The sequence below is a fragment of the Protobothrops mucrosquamatus genome, unplaced genomic scaffold (genome assembly GCF_001527695.2).
Source record: "Protobothrops mucrosquamatus isolate PMUCROS unplaced genomic scaffold, P.Mucros_1.0 scaffold320, whole genome shotgun sequence".
Classification (NCBI taxonomy): domain Eukaryota; kingdom Metazoa; phylum Chordata; class Lepidosauria; order Squamata; family Viperidae; genus Protobothrops; species Protobothrops mucrosquamatus.
The window spans coordinates 29,150-46,006 of record NW_015386659.1 but is presented as its reverse complement, the minus strand read 5'-3'; the positions used below and the strand labels follow the sequence as shown (position 1 = coordinate 46,006).

General features: G+C 40.3%; 1 pseudogene; it reads right to left on the bottom strand.

Moving 5' to 3' along the window:
* Positions 1–13,827: 13,827 nt before the first annotated feature.
* The window catches only part of LOC107286747, a 10,042-nt pseudogene continuing 7,012 nt past the window's right edge, over positions 13,828–16,857 (bottom strand).

Genomic DNA, 16,857 nt, shown 5'->3' with positions numbered 1-16,857 from the left:
CCAAACGTTACCTCCTGACTGTGACTCAAAAACCTCCCTCCTCACCAAAGCTGAATATATTGCATTGGCTGTGTCTCTAGTGGGAGTGCCAGGGCTTGCAGCATGGAACTCAAGAAGCATAAACAGCCTGGCATGTACCCTAGCTAAAAGTCTAAACACCACCTCCCATGCTCTAGATGCCTTAAACAAGGAGCTAAGGCAAGTCAGAGAAGCAACCCTCGAGAATAGAGCAGCCATTGACTATTTATTGTTAAGGCACAATCATGGCTGTGAAGAATTCCGTGGGCTCTGCTGTTTTAACCTATCCGACCAATCTGGACTAATCGAACGAGATATCAAAAATTTAAAAGAACTAGCACAGAACATTGGGCACAACCAATCACCCTGGGACCTTTCCTGGCTCTTCTCATGGTTACCAGACTTCCATTGGTTGAAAATTCTCATTGCAGGTGTAATCACGGTCATAGTAGGTGGAGCCCTCCTCTGTTGCCTCTGCCAAATAGCCCCTTTAGGGTTAAAATGCCTAAAGGTCTGCACAACTCCAATCAGAGGCGAAGAACTGAGCAAAAAGACCTCCCTCATGATGAGCCAAATTGATCACCACTACCGTATATATGAACCAGTTGGGCTAATCACTAGCACACCAGTGATAGCCCAAAATGGGGGAATTGATAAAAGCTGGATACCCCCTCCTCACCCCAGTGAGGAAATAATCAGACAAACTCCCCTGACCCAGCAGCTGCCCCAGGCTAGATGGCAAACACTTGAGACACACTGAATAGATAGCAAACACTTAACATACGCTGAAAGGAGAACTGGCTAGCAGCAATTAAGATTAACAAACACACAACAATAAAGCCATTAACACCTTTCAGGCAGGATTAAGAAGGAAATCTGCCCAACAAAAGTCAATAACCAACAAATCAGGAAAGGCAGATTCAAACTCACCAATCAGAAATGACAAGTTTTGGAAACCACAAAAAGGTATAAAAACCCCTGTTTGGAGACCATTCTGCCTAGCTAGCCGGGGATCCTTGCTGAATTGTCACTCAACTTGATCCTCGTGAATAAACCTCTCTTTCCGGTAGCTGTCTTCACGATCTATTTTTCCTCAGCGCTACGCTGAACGGAGAAACCCGGCTGGAAGAGCCGAACGGGGGATTCCTCCCAACAATACTAATCATCATTTAATCTTAATTAGCAAAAGACTATTACAAGCTACAAAAACAACAATACACACAAACTTTAAATAATAACATAGTTTCATATTCTTTTTATTTACTTCATCCAATAACTTAGAATTTTTTATAAAAATTCCAAAAAACTCTTCTTTCTGTATCTCTTATAGCTGTAAACAAATCTTTAAAGCTTCATTTTTCAAAGTTTCAAAAAAAATCTTTAAAATCTACCAAAAATAACAAAATGTTGAAATTGAATCTCACAAATTAATTTTTTCTCATTTTCTATTTATCTCCTCTCAGAATAATACCATAATTTACCACTTTCTCTAAAAATACAAAAAACTTCCTCCCCATAATATCAATAAAGAAATTTTAAAGCCTCATCATTCAGTCCTAGTCAAGAAAAAACAATTAAAAACTACTAGAAGAAAAATATTATATACATTTCAACCATGGTTAAATAAGTCAACTTTTTTTACTTTGCACATTTAAAAGATTTGATGTTTATTCCTTTTAATTTTCTATGTTTCGTCAAGAACTCCTTGAGAACTCATCCCTTTTCAAGTCCAAAAAATGTCCAAGTCTTTCTTCTGAACTGAAACCCAAACATCCAAATCACTCTTATGAATTATTATTTGTGGCCTTTGTTGCTATTAAAATATCAACCAGTTTCATTTATGAATCTTGTGTAACATCTTTGTCACTATCATTCTTGTACCCTGTTATTTTTACATCCATATTAAAAAAACAGCCTGATTCTCAGTTGTATCCTCTTCTATCTCTTCTTTTGAACCTGTTTTATAGTAATAGACAATCATAAAAGAAAGTTCTCAGTACATTGTTGCTAAATATCCTTGAATTCTGCCAAATATCTTTCTCCCTTCTGTACTAGAGAGTATTCTCCTTTAATTACAAACTTTGGTTCTTTTCTGGTTGTCTTTAGTAACCAGCCTTCTTATCATGTTTTTCTCTAATCCACTATGTTTTCCTAGGGAAAGATTTCTTACACTTACATTCAAAATCTTTATATATTTTAATAAGATTTTAAACAAACAACAGGAATTATAATTTTTATAATTATTGCATAATCTTATTTCCAGTCAATTTAGTTCCTTAATCTATTTAAAAACTTTTCAAAATCAATGCTCTATTCATCTTTTTGCTCTTTATTTCTATGCAAAAGTTTTTCTTTAAGTTTTTAAATTTACATGAAACTTCCTTTCATTGAGGACTGGAAAAAAATCACCCAATGTATTTTTCTTGTTTTACTGGAAGACATTTCGCTTCTCATCCAGGAAGCTTCTTCAGTTTTCACTGAATAGTGAAAAATGGAAAAATTTATATTCTTTGCAGTCATCTAGTCATTAGCATTCTTTCTGAGAGTCGTTGAGGTCACTTGGAGGTTTAACTGTGACCTCACATAAAGGGATTTTAGGAGACAATTTTACAAATTTATTCCCAATTCTGTGGCATGTCTAATAAAATGATTTTTGAAATCCCCATTTACTTAATTTTGTTGTATTACAAATAATTATTCTCAGGAATCTTCTCCAGTACCAAAGTTCCAAGTCATCAATAGTCTTCCTATCCTGTTTTTTAAAACTTTCACTCCCATAGCAGATCACAGGGAATGCTATGGCTTGTATAATTCTGTATAGACACATTGTGGCATTTAAATAGCTTCCAAGTTTTTATTTCTCCTCTACAAGAGCTTGTCTACACAGCATATTTCTTGATTGCTGGTTCCTTTACTGTTGAGGTTGATCCTAAAAAGCTACCTACTACTTTAATAGCTTCACTGTCAGTTCTAAGGCTGATTGTTCTACTTGCTATCATTAGTTTCATCTACTTAATGTTCAGTTTTTGTCCCATTTTTTCACTATGTTCTTTGATTTTTTAGCACTAGGGCTTGCAGGCATTTTGCATTTCAGTTATCAGGGTAGTGCTATCAACATAGTTCAGGTTATTCGTGTTTCTTCCTTCAGTTTTAAAACCATACTCGTCTTCCAATCCAGCTTCCCTTAATGAATATTCATCATATAAATTGAATAAAAAGGAGAGAGAATCCAGGCTTATCAAACTCCTTTGCTAATCTGGAGCCATTCTGTTTCTCCGTGTTCTATATCTACAGTAAGTTTCTCATGAGCACTATGAGATGTTCTAAGATTTCCATTTTGCTGAGCACTTTCTACACCTTGACATGATCAACATAATTGATAGCTTTTCTATAATCGATGATTTCATCATGATTTCTTTTTGATATACTTTGTCTCAATTATCTAGCATGCATCAGCAATAATGTCTTTTGTTTCTCGGCCTTTTTTAAAGTTAGCTTGAATATTTGGCATCTGTTTTTCCATGAAAGGCTCTAATCTGGGTATTTTGTTAGCATGAAAAATTAAGCATATGGTATAATAGTATTCATAGTGTTAATTTTTTGGTATTGGAATGTAGACTAACTTGTTCAGTTTGCCATTGTATCATTAGCTTAATGTAGTTTCTGAAACCAAGGAAAAAATAAGCTAGCATACTATCGCCTGTAAATTCCCTCAAAGGTTGCCTTCCTATCCCTATAGCAGGCATGTCAAACTCGCGACGTCACGTGATGTCACGCGACATATCGGAGCTTTTTCGCCATTGCCGGCAATGGGGTGGGCGCGGCTCCAGTATGATAAAACTGGCCCGTGGGCCGGCAGTTTGACACCCCTGCCCTATAGTGTTACTTCATAGAAAACATAAATCTATGTCTTCCTTTTTGCTCCTCCTAATGTGTTGGGGTTTTAACTCTCAGAATTCCCTAGCATAATATAACCACTATTAATGTGCAGAAATCAGATCTGATTTCCTTACAAGTGAATCATTAGAGAAACATTGAATCAGGCCTGATGATTCACAAAGAGAGCTTAATGGAGGTAGGGAGTAAAATTAATTACATCTGACAGGATTAGGACTAAGGAAGTAAGTATTTTAGTCCCATTACTAACCTTTGTAAAACAAGCTAAACATATCTAATAACAAAAATACACAAAGCAAGCCTCCAATTTATGAAATGCTGTAAAACTATATAAAAATCCTTGTACTCATCAAATCAGTTTGTCAGTTGCCCCAGAACTATATGCTGTTGTGGTTCTGCAACTCAATAAACTGGACCTTCTTTCCTAAAGCAGTCTCCATTTTCTTATTCCCGGCTTGGACTGGACCTGATGATTTTTCTTTCAACAGCCTGGAAGGGATATTGGAAGTCTTCTACTCTAATCCCCTGCTCAGGGCAAATGATGTGCAAGCTTCTTGAAAGCCTCCAGCAATGGAGCATCCACAACTCTGGGAGGCAAGTTGTTCCATTAGTTAATTGCTTTCACTGTCAGGAAATTTCTTCTTAGTTCCAGGTAAGATCTTTTTTACCTAACTTCTTTTTTTTTCCTTTTTTCACTATACAACAAAAATAAAACTGAAAACTACATTTTCCCCCTTAACAGAACTGTGTTATACATCTCATATATATTATTTACAATTTCTTTACATCAGTAATCATGTCTTTTTCTTTCTTTGTTCTAGCCAATCATAACATTTGTTCCATATTTCATAAAATTCTGTTGCCTCCTTGTCTTTTAATTCTAGCATAAGTTTATTCATTTCCATGCATTCAAGAATTTTGTATATAATCATATCATTTGTAGGTATGTTTTCACCCTTCCAACACTGGGCATGTACTATGCGGGCTGCTGTCAATATATGTATAATGATATTGTTGTTTTTCCATCTTTAAATTTTTATACCCAAAAGAAATAGTTCAGGTTTAAATTCAATTTGCATCTTAGTTATCTCCTGTATCCAGTTCCTTATCCGCTCCCAATAGCTCTTTGCTTTAGGGCACAGCCACCACATGTGATAGAATGTTCCTTCCTTATTTTTACATTTCCAGCATTCCGGATTCATGTTTTTGTACATTTTACCTAACTTCTACCCATTGCTTCTTCTCCTTGTGCTTTGGAGCATATGTCAACCCCCTCTTTTCTTGACAGCCCCTCAAGTACCTGAAGACAGTTATCATGTCTTTGATAGCCTAGACCAGGGGTGTCAAACTGCCGGCCCGCAGGCTGGTTGCATCATGCGGAAGCCGCACCCACCCCAGCTCCAGCAATGCAAAAAAAGTTGTGATACATTGCGACACGTCATGTGACACAGCGAGTTTGACACCCATGGCCTAGACAGACCTAGTTCCCCTAAGCATTCATTATAAGGTTTAGCTTCTTATCATCTTTGTTACTTTTTTGGCACCCTTTCTAGGATCTCAGCATGATGTAGCTTGTTGTATCATGAAGACTAGAATTGGATGCAGTATTCCAAATGTGGCCTTACTAATGCAGTATAGAGTGGTACTATCACTTCTTGCAGATGCATGTTGATTTCCTTACAAATGAATCATTAGAGAATATTTCTAAAACCCATGCTAAGAAAAGCTTTCAGACAAGAAACTATAAGAAGCAGATTTGGCTATGTTGAATAGAGTGGAGTGGAGTGGAGTGGAGTGGAGTGGAGTAGAGTAGAGTAGAGTAGAAGAGAACAGAACAGAATATAAAGTATTATTGTCACTTTAAATGTACACTAATCAGCATACATTAAAATGAAATTTATAAAGATTTGGCTATTTTGGAAGAAAGACTATGGGCTCATTTAAAATGTTATCCCCATTGTGCCTGAAATTGATTATTAAATCAGAAGGTATGTCATTCACAATGACATTGTTATGCAAATGACATAAAATTATGTGAACACAATGAGAACCCAGCTCCTGTATCTGTTATATCAAAGTCCAATAAATCAAAGTTTTATTATATTTTAAAATCATAACAGCAAAGAACTATTTAAGACTGTCTCAGAAATGGTGTAGAGATGAGATGAAGAACATTTATGGCCAAAAAGAAGTTGCTTATATCACAAAAGGATTCTCTTTTAAATATTTACACTGTTCCCCACAGTTCATCTGCTAATTTCACAGTGTCAGCATTGCCAGCCTTTATCCGTCATTCCAAAGTACTGGATGTCAACCAATCAACCTTTTCTAACATTTTCCCAATAAAAAGATCTGGAGATCTCAAAACTTGTTTATATTTGTGATGTCTCCATTAGCCTCATAATTTTTTTATCTTCAGAATGATTTTGTTTGTATTTATCTGTTCAATTTACATCCCAGCTTTCTTCCAGGATCTCAGGAAAGCACTATCTGAACTATTATTTACCTCTAGCAATAGCCTTCTAATGTAAGTGGACTCATGACTCATCCAAAGCACTGAGAACTTTACACTTTTTCTGCAGCTGCTTCATTTTTGTTAATTATGGAAGGTTATTTTAAGAAGATCAGGGGTAAGAATATGTCAGCTTTTCCTCACTCCCCCCTCCCCCCCTTTTATCTTCACAATCACTATCCTGTCCTGGAAGCTGGAAACAAGCTTGCTCATCTTGGTTCAGTCATAATGAAGTTTGTTTGTTTTTATCTTAGTATGCAATATGTGAACCTGGTTAATGAATGACTCAGAGAATTTCTGGGTTGACTGAAATTGGCTTTCAAGTTGTCTTCGGATTCATATTCGAACACTTCGTCAGTACACCAAGTCGCCTCTGAGTTTTGTGGGCATCCCTCTCTAAAACACAGATGTCGCTTTCAGTGGTAATAAACCGGTACTTGAACCTCTCTTGCTCGCACATTAGCAGTCCAATTCTTCCAGCGGGCTCCCCACGTGCATCGCTCACCTTTATTTTTCCCCATGTTTTCAACACTCGCTGTATTCCCGCATGTAGTTGGTAACACGACAGCAGCAGAAAGGTGCGGATTGCTGGCTTTCTCCGGGCCCGGCACTGAGCGTCCCAAGCATAGCGCCTGGCTTACCAAGACACGGCGCTTCACGACAGCAGCTCCGACGTCACGGGAGGCTTTTTGACATCACGATTCCGGGATTCTCTCCCAAGGCCTTACAGCCGCCGCCGCCGTCCTCCTCCCTGTGGACATCCGGACGACCGTAGCTTCTAGGCGAGCCCCTCCAAAGTCTGCTCATATGTCATATGTCTCCTGAGAGAATGTGCACTTCGCCGAAGCATACATCCCTTCGTTAACCTCCTTCCCAGCGCCTCTAGAGGACTAGCTGTTGGGCAGGGCGGACGCAAAAGCCGGAAGGCGGGTTGACTTAACTGGGCGCGAAGCAGGGCAGAAGCTGCCATCGCGCTAGCATTCAGACAGACGCACACGCACACGCACACCACACCACACCCAGGCCTTGTTCGAAGGCAGGGAAAGGTGCTCTTGGACGTCTTCAGTAACTTAGCCTTGAACTTTTTGAGGGGTGGGAGGCTGGGAGTAACGCCTCATGCGTTTGCAGCGGTTCAATGGATCAATATTTTTCATTCAAGGTAGCAACACTTGTGATGTACAAAAGAATGCTAAGGCTACAGACATCGGTGGGCAAAAAAATTATACTGAAGGTAGGATATCCTGGAGGACTCAGATGAACCTTTGGCCCTCAGATTCCGGGGAGTGTTAAAAGAATGATCTTCTGATCTTGAGGACAGGATTAGGTTCCTTTTCAAATGCAGGCCAGCAGTCCTCTTGGTTGAATGCCTGTTTTCTGGGAATCAACTCAGGGCTCCACCCGCTCCCCAGCAAAATGAATAGACCATACCTTACTCTTGGTCTTATTTTTGTAAAAAGAAATATAATTTCACATGAAAAATATTGGACAAAAAATATTGAACACAAATTCGATTTTAAAAGAATATAAGAAATATTATAAGGAAGGAAAAGAGAAAAGATAGTATAAGCAGTAAAAGATTAAAGGATAAATAATAACTTCTGAATAATTAACAGACTTTATGATATGGCTAATATGTGATTAACAATTAGAATTGACAAAAAGAATAAGAAAAACTATAAATAATAAACAACACTTAAAATAACTGTAAATCACATGTAGACAAATAATGTTCTCATCCGTTCTCCCAACGAAAGGCCAACACCCATTGAGGGGAAAAATAATTCTAGAAATAAACCATTGGCTAAAGGGTTGGTATCGCCAAGAAAACTTTGGTTCCCTGGATCATGAACTGCATTTCCTACGCAAAGGACTCTTGGCAAGGGATGGGGTGCACCTCACTAAAACAGGGGAAAATGTACTCAGAAAAAGACTGGCCCAACTCATCAGGAGGGCTTCAAACTAAAATTGAGGGGGAAGGGTGACCAATCTTTAGAATCTCTAGAACCCAAAACCAATCATAAATCCCAAGAAAACAGAGGTAGGCAGAGACGAGAAAAAAGAAAAACCCAAACAACAATCAGGAGATGCAGGAAACATACCCACAGACAGGCATAAAAGTCTTAAATGCTTATATACAAATGTTCAAAGCTTGGGGAACAAACAGGGCGAACTAGAAGCTATAGTACACATAGTTCAGTGATGGCGAACCTTTTAGAGACCGAGTTCCCGAAAACTGGCCCCGCCCCTACTCCACCCCCCCTGCCTGCCCCCGCTCTGCCCGCAGATCACCCAGGCAGCCCAGCAGCCCTATGGCAGCCACACCCTCTGCCCACACCCTGCAGCATCAACTGCATGATGGGGCATGAGGGCAGAGTCTTGTCTATGCTGCCTGGCTGCCATGTCCTTGGCTGCGCTGCTCCGTGTGGGCCACGCTCGAGGGCGAGTCTCCTTCAGGGGGACTGCTGGAGAGGAGGGGGTCGCGGGGGGAGGCAAGGCTGGGGTAACGGCACGTGTGCCCACAGAGAGGGCTCTGAGTGCTGCCTCTGGCACCCATGCCATAGGTTCGCCACCACTGACATAGTTGGTATTACAGAAACTCATGAACGGAATGGACTGATGGATACAAATTGTTCAAAAGTAACAGGTCTACAAAAAGAGGAGGGGGAGTTGCAGTATATATAAGAGAACACTACATATCTACAGAAATGCACATTATCCAAGATAAAATTCCTCCAGAATGTATATAGGTCAATATAAAAGAGAAAAAAAGTGACATTACCATAGGTGTATATTACAAGCCACCCAACCAACAGAATAGATGAACTCTTTGCCAACCACTTAACAAATGTATGTAGGAAGCATATCACAGTAGTAATGGGAGACTTCAATCTCCAGATATCAACTGGGAGACAAATTCTGCAGCGAGGGGAGATCAAATAGATTCCTGACCAACCTAGCTGACAACTTTGTCATCTAAAAGGTGGAGGAGGGAACTAGACATAAAGCCATAGTGGACTTAATTCTAACTAATAGAGAAGAAGTGATAGAGGGAGTTAAAATTACCGGTGCCTTAGGCTAAAGTGACCACATCATACTGGAATTTAATATAACGCAAACACTAGCAACAGAAAACAATCCAACCAGTGTCTTGAACTTCAAAAGAGATGACTAACAAACTCAGAGAGCACCTAGGAAAGATTCCATGGATGAAAATCCTAAAGGGGAAAACAACCCAAGTAGTGTGGGAAACTCTGAAAAATGCGATCATAAAAGCCCAGACAAGCACAATACCACTGAAAAAGAAAAACAAGAAATTCAAGAAGAAATCAGCATGGTTGCATAAATATCTCTCTGACAAACTGAAAGACAAAAAGGACAAATACAAAAAATGGAAAGAGGGGCACATAACTAAGGCCAATTATCAGCAGACAGCCAGAACATGCAAAGATGAAGTCAGAAAAGCAAAGGCTCAGAATGAACAAAGACTTGCAACACAAATCATGGCTAATAAAAAAAGTTTCTTCCAACATATTAACAACAAGAAAAAAGTCAAGGAAACTGTAGGTCCACTAAAGAGACACGATGGCAAGAAAATAACAGGAAACAGGGAGAAAGCAGAGTTGCTTAACTCATACTTTGCATCAGTCTCCACACAAAAAGAAACTATAGCCCAACATACCAAAAAACCACTGCAAAAGACAAATTAGAAACAAAAAATAAGCAAGAAAATGGTAAGAGAACACCCATCTGACCTTGATGAATATAAATCACTGGGGCCTGACAGATTACATCCCAGAGTTCTGAAGAAGCTGGCAGATGTTATCTCAGAACCATTGCACCACATCTTTCAAAAATCTTGGAGCACTGGGGAAGTACATGAGGATTGGAAAAGGACTGATGTGGTTTCCATCTTTAAGAAAGGGGAAAAAAACGGACCCAGGAAACTACAGACCAATCAGTTTAACATCAATACCTGGAAAGAGCCTAGAAAAGATAATCAAAAAACAGATCTGCAAACAACTAGAAGCAAACAAAGTTATAACCAGTAGCCAGCACGGGTTTGTTAAAAACAGATCATGCCAAACCAATCTTATTTCATTCTTCAGCAAAGTGACTAAACTAATAGACCAGCAAAATACTGTGGACATAGTATACTTATACTTCAGTAAAGTAGACCATAATCTACTCCTTAGTAAGCTAGAAAAAGGTGCAATAGACAACATCGCCACCAGATGGATCTGAAGCTGGCTAGCAAACCGTACTCTATTAGTAGTCCTCAACAGCATTACATCCACATGGAGAGAAGTAAGCAGTGGGGTACCACAAGACTCCGTCTTAGGCCCAGTACTCTTCAATATCTTCATCAATGACTTAGATGAGGGAATTGAAGGGGAACTCATCAAATTTGCAGATGACACCAAACTGACAGAAGTAGCCAACACCCCAGAAGACAAACTCAGGATCAAAAAAGATCTTGACAAACTTGAACAATTGGCCTGTCCAACAAAATGAGTTTCAATGTGGAGAAAAGCAAAGTTTTACATTTAGGCAGGAAAAAAACAAAGGTACAAGTACAGATTGGGCGATACTTGGCTTAAAAACAGTGAGAGGGACTTTGGAGTCCTAGTGCAGGGCTTTTCAACCAGTGGTACGCGTACCATTAGTGCATTGGTGGCAAACCTATGGCACGCATGCCAGAGGTGGCACTCAGAGCCCTCTCTGTGGGCACTTCTCTGAATTGCTGGTGGCGGGCTGCGGAGCCCCAGAGTGTGACGGTCAAGGGGCCGGCAGGCTGTGGCTGCTGACGGACACTGTCAGCCCCCATGCGCTCACTGGCCTCTGTGTGCAGGGACTGATGGTGTCAGGCAGCAGCTGCCTTGTCTTGCCTTGCCCTGAGATAATGGCACCCCCATCCTGCCTCGCCTCACCTCGCAGGACAAGCCTCCTACCCACCACCCCACCTACCAGAGACTTCCTGGATCTCCCCCAACCCTGCCTGACCCCCACAGGCATCCCTCCCCATGAGCAACATCGAGGTGACCATGCCCATCTTGGCCACACCCACCCAGTCTGCCATGACCACCACAGCCACGCCCACCCAGTGGGCCACACCCACCTGGCACCCGGCAATAAATAAGTGGGTTTGGGGTTGCAGTTTGGGCACTCGGTCTCTAAAAGGTTTGCCATCACTGCACTAGTGGTACATTGGCACCTAGCAGGTGGTATGCATATGACGGGTTGAACAGCACTGTAAAACAAATGTAAAAAAAGTGTAAAAGTGTATGAGGTGAAGTGGCAGCAGTGCCGCACAGGCTTGTGGGAAAGCTGGAACTGCACATTGCCTGGATCCTACTGAGAGCCCAGGATCAAAGCATGCACTCCAGCTGATTGGCGGCGGCCTTGGGGGCAGCAGGCAGCCTGACACAGTCTTTGGGTGGAGATTCAGCTGGAGCTGCAAGAGGCATTGCCTGGGTTCTGCTGAGAGCCCAGGATCAGTGCACGCTGATTGGGGGTGGCAGGCAGCCTCATGCAGTCTTCAGGCAGAGATTCAGCTGAAGCTGCATGAGGCATTGCCTAGGTCCTGCTGAAGGGGACAGAAGAGATGATATTAAAGGGGGTGGGCGAAGAGATGACATTAAAGGGGGTGGGGGAAGAGATGATATTAAAGGGGGTGGGGAAGAGATGATATTAAAGGGGTGGGGGAAGAGATGATATTAAAGGGGGTAGGGGAAGAGAAGATATTAAAGGGGGTAGGGGAAGAGAAGATATTAAAGGGGGTGAGAGAGGACTACCTGTACTTTATCACTTTTTTCTGGTTTTTTTGTCATAAAGTTTTTGACACCTTGCTAGGCAACTGGTGGTACTCGAATATTGCCATATTCTAAAAGTGGTACAATCAGTGAAAAGGTTGAAAAGCCCTGTCCTAATGGACTATGAGCCAGCAGTGTGCAGCAGCAGCCAAAAAAGCTAATACAATCCTGGGTTGTATAAACAGAGGCATAGAATCAAGATCACACAAAGTATTAGTACCGCTTTATAAAACCCTAGTAAGACTACACCTGGAAAACTGCAGCCAATTTTGGTCACCATATCACAAAAAAGATGTTGAGAGTTTGGAAAATATTCAGAGAAGAGTAACTAAGATGATCAAAGGCCTGGAGACTAAAATATGCAGGACTTGAGTTTGGCTAATCTAAAGAAAAGAAGAAATAGGGAAGAGATGATAGCAGTATTCCAGTATTTGAGGGGCTGCCACAAAGAAGGGGGGGTCATGTTATTCTCCAAAGCACCAGAGGGCAGGACAAGAAACAATGGTTGGAAAATGATCAAAGAGAGAAGCAACCTGGAATTAAGGAGAAACTTCCTGACAGTGAGAACAATTAACCACTGGAATAACTTGCCCCCAGAAATCGTGGGAGCTCCATCACTGGAGATTTTTAAGAAGAGGTGAAACAGTCACTAGTCTGAGATGGTATAGGTTCTCCTGCTTGAGCAGGGGGCTGGACTAGAAGGCCTCCAAGGTCCCTTCCAGCTCCATTCTATTCTAGACTATATATTAGATTAAAATATAGACTCTAAAATTCACATTTATGATGTAGCACAATTCCAGTGTTTAGAATGAAAGTCCAGAAATGGCTTCCAGATAAGATTAAATTGCACATCAGATTTTTGAAATATGAAGTTACTCTAGACATTGAAGCATATTCCTATTTAACCTTGCATATAGGTGATCAGAGAAATTTAGTCCTAAAATTTGGTCTCCTTCCTTCCCTATTTTAGTTTAAAGCCCTTTGAATGAACTGAGGCAGTTATTTTCCAAATACATTCTTAGAATCATAGAATCATAGGCTGGAAGGGACATTTGAGTTCTTCCAATCTAACCCTCACCCATGATAGGAGACCCCTCCAGAAAAATAGTTGTCCAATCCTTTATTGAAAATGTCCAGCAATGATGCATCCATAACTCTGGGGGGAAAGCTTTTTCATTGCTTGAACCCCTTCCTGAAGATAATGTAAAACCATGGTCTAGAAATCCAAAGTTCTTGCAATAGCACCATCTCTTAAACCAATGGTTTACTACTAAAACTACTAAAACCTTCCATTCCTTCATTGGGGGTTGACTTTGCATTGGGAGTACAGGCAAGAATAGAATCTAAGAATTTAAATCCTTTGCTTTTCTGCCTGGTTGCTCATAGCCCTTTAAAACTGATTTCAAACTCTTAGTTGTAGCATTTGTCCCATGTGATATTTAAAGTCTGATCTTATCCCAAAGATGCTTTTTCACAAGGCAATTGGACTTTGTTTTTCTTTGAAGATGTTTTGCTTCTCATCCAAGAAGCTTCTTCAGCTCTGAGTGGATGGTGGGGAATGGAAAGATTTATATTCCTGCAGATAGCTGTTCATTTGCATTTTTTTAGCAAGTCGTTAAAGTTACCTGAAGGCTTATCTGTGTCTTCAGGGTCACCTGAGTAGTGCAAATGGGGTTTGAGCTTTCTTGGAACTATTAAAAAGATTGTGTTGTAGACTGGAGATAAATGATGTCGGATCCCTCCCCCTCTGTTGAGAGAGGGCTGTTCAATTTTGACATAGATGGCCTCTTTTACCCCTCTTTCAAACCAGCGGTCCTCTCTGTCCAAAATGTGGACTTTGCTGTCTTCGAAAGAGTGGCCTTTGTCTTTTAAATGCAGATGGACTGCTAACTCTTGTCCTGATGGGTTTGTTCCCCTATGTTGTGCCATATGTTTATGAAGTTGTTGCTTCGTTTCCCCAATGTACAGATCTACACATGGCTTACTGCATTGTACTGCATATACCACATTGCTCAATTTGTGTCTGGGTGTTTTATCCTTGGGGTGGACAAACTTCTGCTTTTATGTATTCTTAGGTTTAAAGTGTGCACGTATGTTGTGTTGGTTGAAGATCCTCCTGAGTTTTTCTGATATTCCTGTAATGTAGGGAATGACTACATTGCTCTGTTTATTGTTTTCTTCATCTGTTACAGAGGAACTCCTGCTAGGTCTTTTTTGAGATTTGATGAAGGCCCACTTGGGATAGCCACATGTCCTGAGGGCTTCCTTGATGTGTTTTATTTCTTTTTCTTTTCCTTCTTTGCTGGTAGGCAAGTCTTCAGCTCTGTGGTGGAGGGTTCTGATAACTCCCATTTTGTGCACCAGTGGGTGGTATGAATCAAAATGTAAATATTGATCCGTGTGAGTTTTCTGTAAATTTCAATATTAAGGCTTCTGTCTTCCTTAATGTATACAGCACAGTCCAGGAAGGCTAGACTATTTTCCTTAACAGCTTCACATGTGAATTTGATGTATCTGTCCACCAAGTTGATATGTTTGGTGAATGCTTCCAATTCCTGTGTTTTGATCTTGACCCAAGTATCATCCACATACCTATACCAGTGAGTGGGTGGAATTCCTATGAAGATGTTTAGGGCTTTGGTTTCTACCTCTTCCATGTAGAGATTGGCCACAATGGGGGACATAGGTGAGCCCAAGGTACAGCCATGTTTTGGTATGTAGAAACCTTCACTGTATTGAAAATAGGCAGTGGTCGGGCAGAGGTCCAGCAGGGCATATATGTGATCTGGGCTGAGGTTGGTTCTGTCACCTAGCAGATGTTCTGTCTTGCAGCAAATGTTTTTTCACTACCGTGACCGCTTCAGTTATTGGGATGCAAGTAAAGAGTGAAGTCACATCTTAGGAAACCATGGTCTCATCCACATCCAGTTTTATTTTCCAAATCTTGCTGGCAAAGTTGTGTGAATTATTGATATGATGAGTGGTGTTACCAACTGGAGGAGCCAGTATGGTAGTTAGATATTTTGTAATATTGTAGGTGACCAAGTTGATGCTGCTAACAATAGGTCTGAGTGTATTTCTTCTTTGTGGATTTTGGGGAATCCATATATGCATGGCGTGGCTTCCCCAAAGTAAAGTCAGTAGTATTATGGCTTGTCAATGGCATTGTCCTTTAGTAATTATTGCAAGAAATCAATGACCTTTTTCTTGTAATTGCTGGTGGGATCTCTCTTTAGAGTCTCGTATGTGGCAGTGTCCTTCAGAAGACTGCTTACCTTGGCCTTGTAGTCATCTGTGCTCAGGATGACTGTGCATCTTCCTTTATCAGCTGGCAAGATGGTGATGTTTGGTTCTCTTCCTAAAGATGTCACTGCTCTCCTTTCTTGAATTGTGAGGTTGGAAGGGGGTGTTTTGGCACTGGCGAGGGCTGCAGATACCTTCATTCTTAATTGTTCTGCCAGTTTATTGTTCCTGATGGCTGACTCCGTGACTGTGAAGAGATCTACAACTGGTAGCTGTTCTGGTGTTACTGCAAAATTCAGTCTCTATCTCCAGTCTATAACACAGTCCTTTCAACAGTTCCAAGAAGGCTCCACACCCATTTGCACTTCACAGGTGATCTTAAAGACACAGATAAGCTTCCAGGTACTATAATGACTCACTAAAAGAATGCAAATTAACAGCTGTCTGTAAGGAATATAAATCTTTCCATTCCCCACCATCCAGTCAGCTGAAGAAGCTTCTTGGATGAGAAGCAAAACGTCTTCAAAGAAAAACAAGAAAGTCCAGTTGCCTCGTGAAAAAGCATCTTTGGGATAATTATGACCTGGATGACTAAGAAGCTCCATAGACAGAGTCTGATCTTCTTTACAGTAGTTATAAATACAATTTTAGATTTACCTCTCTCTAAAATTACATTGTAACTCACTTCTTTCTAAAATCTATCCTATCTAATCATCAAAACCATAGATTTTTTAAAAAAAATATGCAAAAAAATCCAAGTCTAGCATTTTTCTTGACTACTGGTACCCTTACTGTTGATAACTGATTCATAAAGGTGAAAGCCAGCCACCTCTTCATTGTTTTTTTTAATTTTTTTTTTATTATTTTCAAGTATAACAAAATATAAACATAAACTTGACGCATATAAATACAAAACATCAATACACAAAAGAAAAGATACTTTACGGGTGGTCCCGGCTGCCCCCTCTCCGCTTCCCCCTCTTTCTCGTACCAAACCTTCCTCCCTCTAGACTGTCAACCACTCCACCTTCCTCCTTCCACTCCCTACTTCCCAACCTCTTTCTCAAGCACCAACCAGAAGCAGTTTGGGGTAACAGCCAGGATCATCCTCATAAATATACTTCCAGAATAATTAATAAACACATCAGTTCTTATATATTTTTATCCTTTTCCCCCCTCCTCCCCCCCGGACTTCCCAGAGCTAAACCCAGGAATAATTACAAAATAATTTTAATCTATCCAAAGCTATCCATTCATACAATAAACAAATATAAACTTACTATAACTCTAAAATACAATAATAAACTTATAAAAAATTAATAATTAATCAAAAGCAAGATGATAATTTCTCAGTTCATATTTTTTCTGAATATAGTC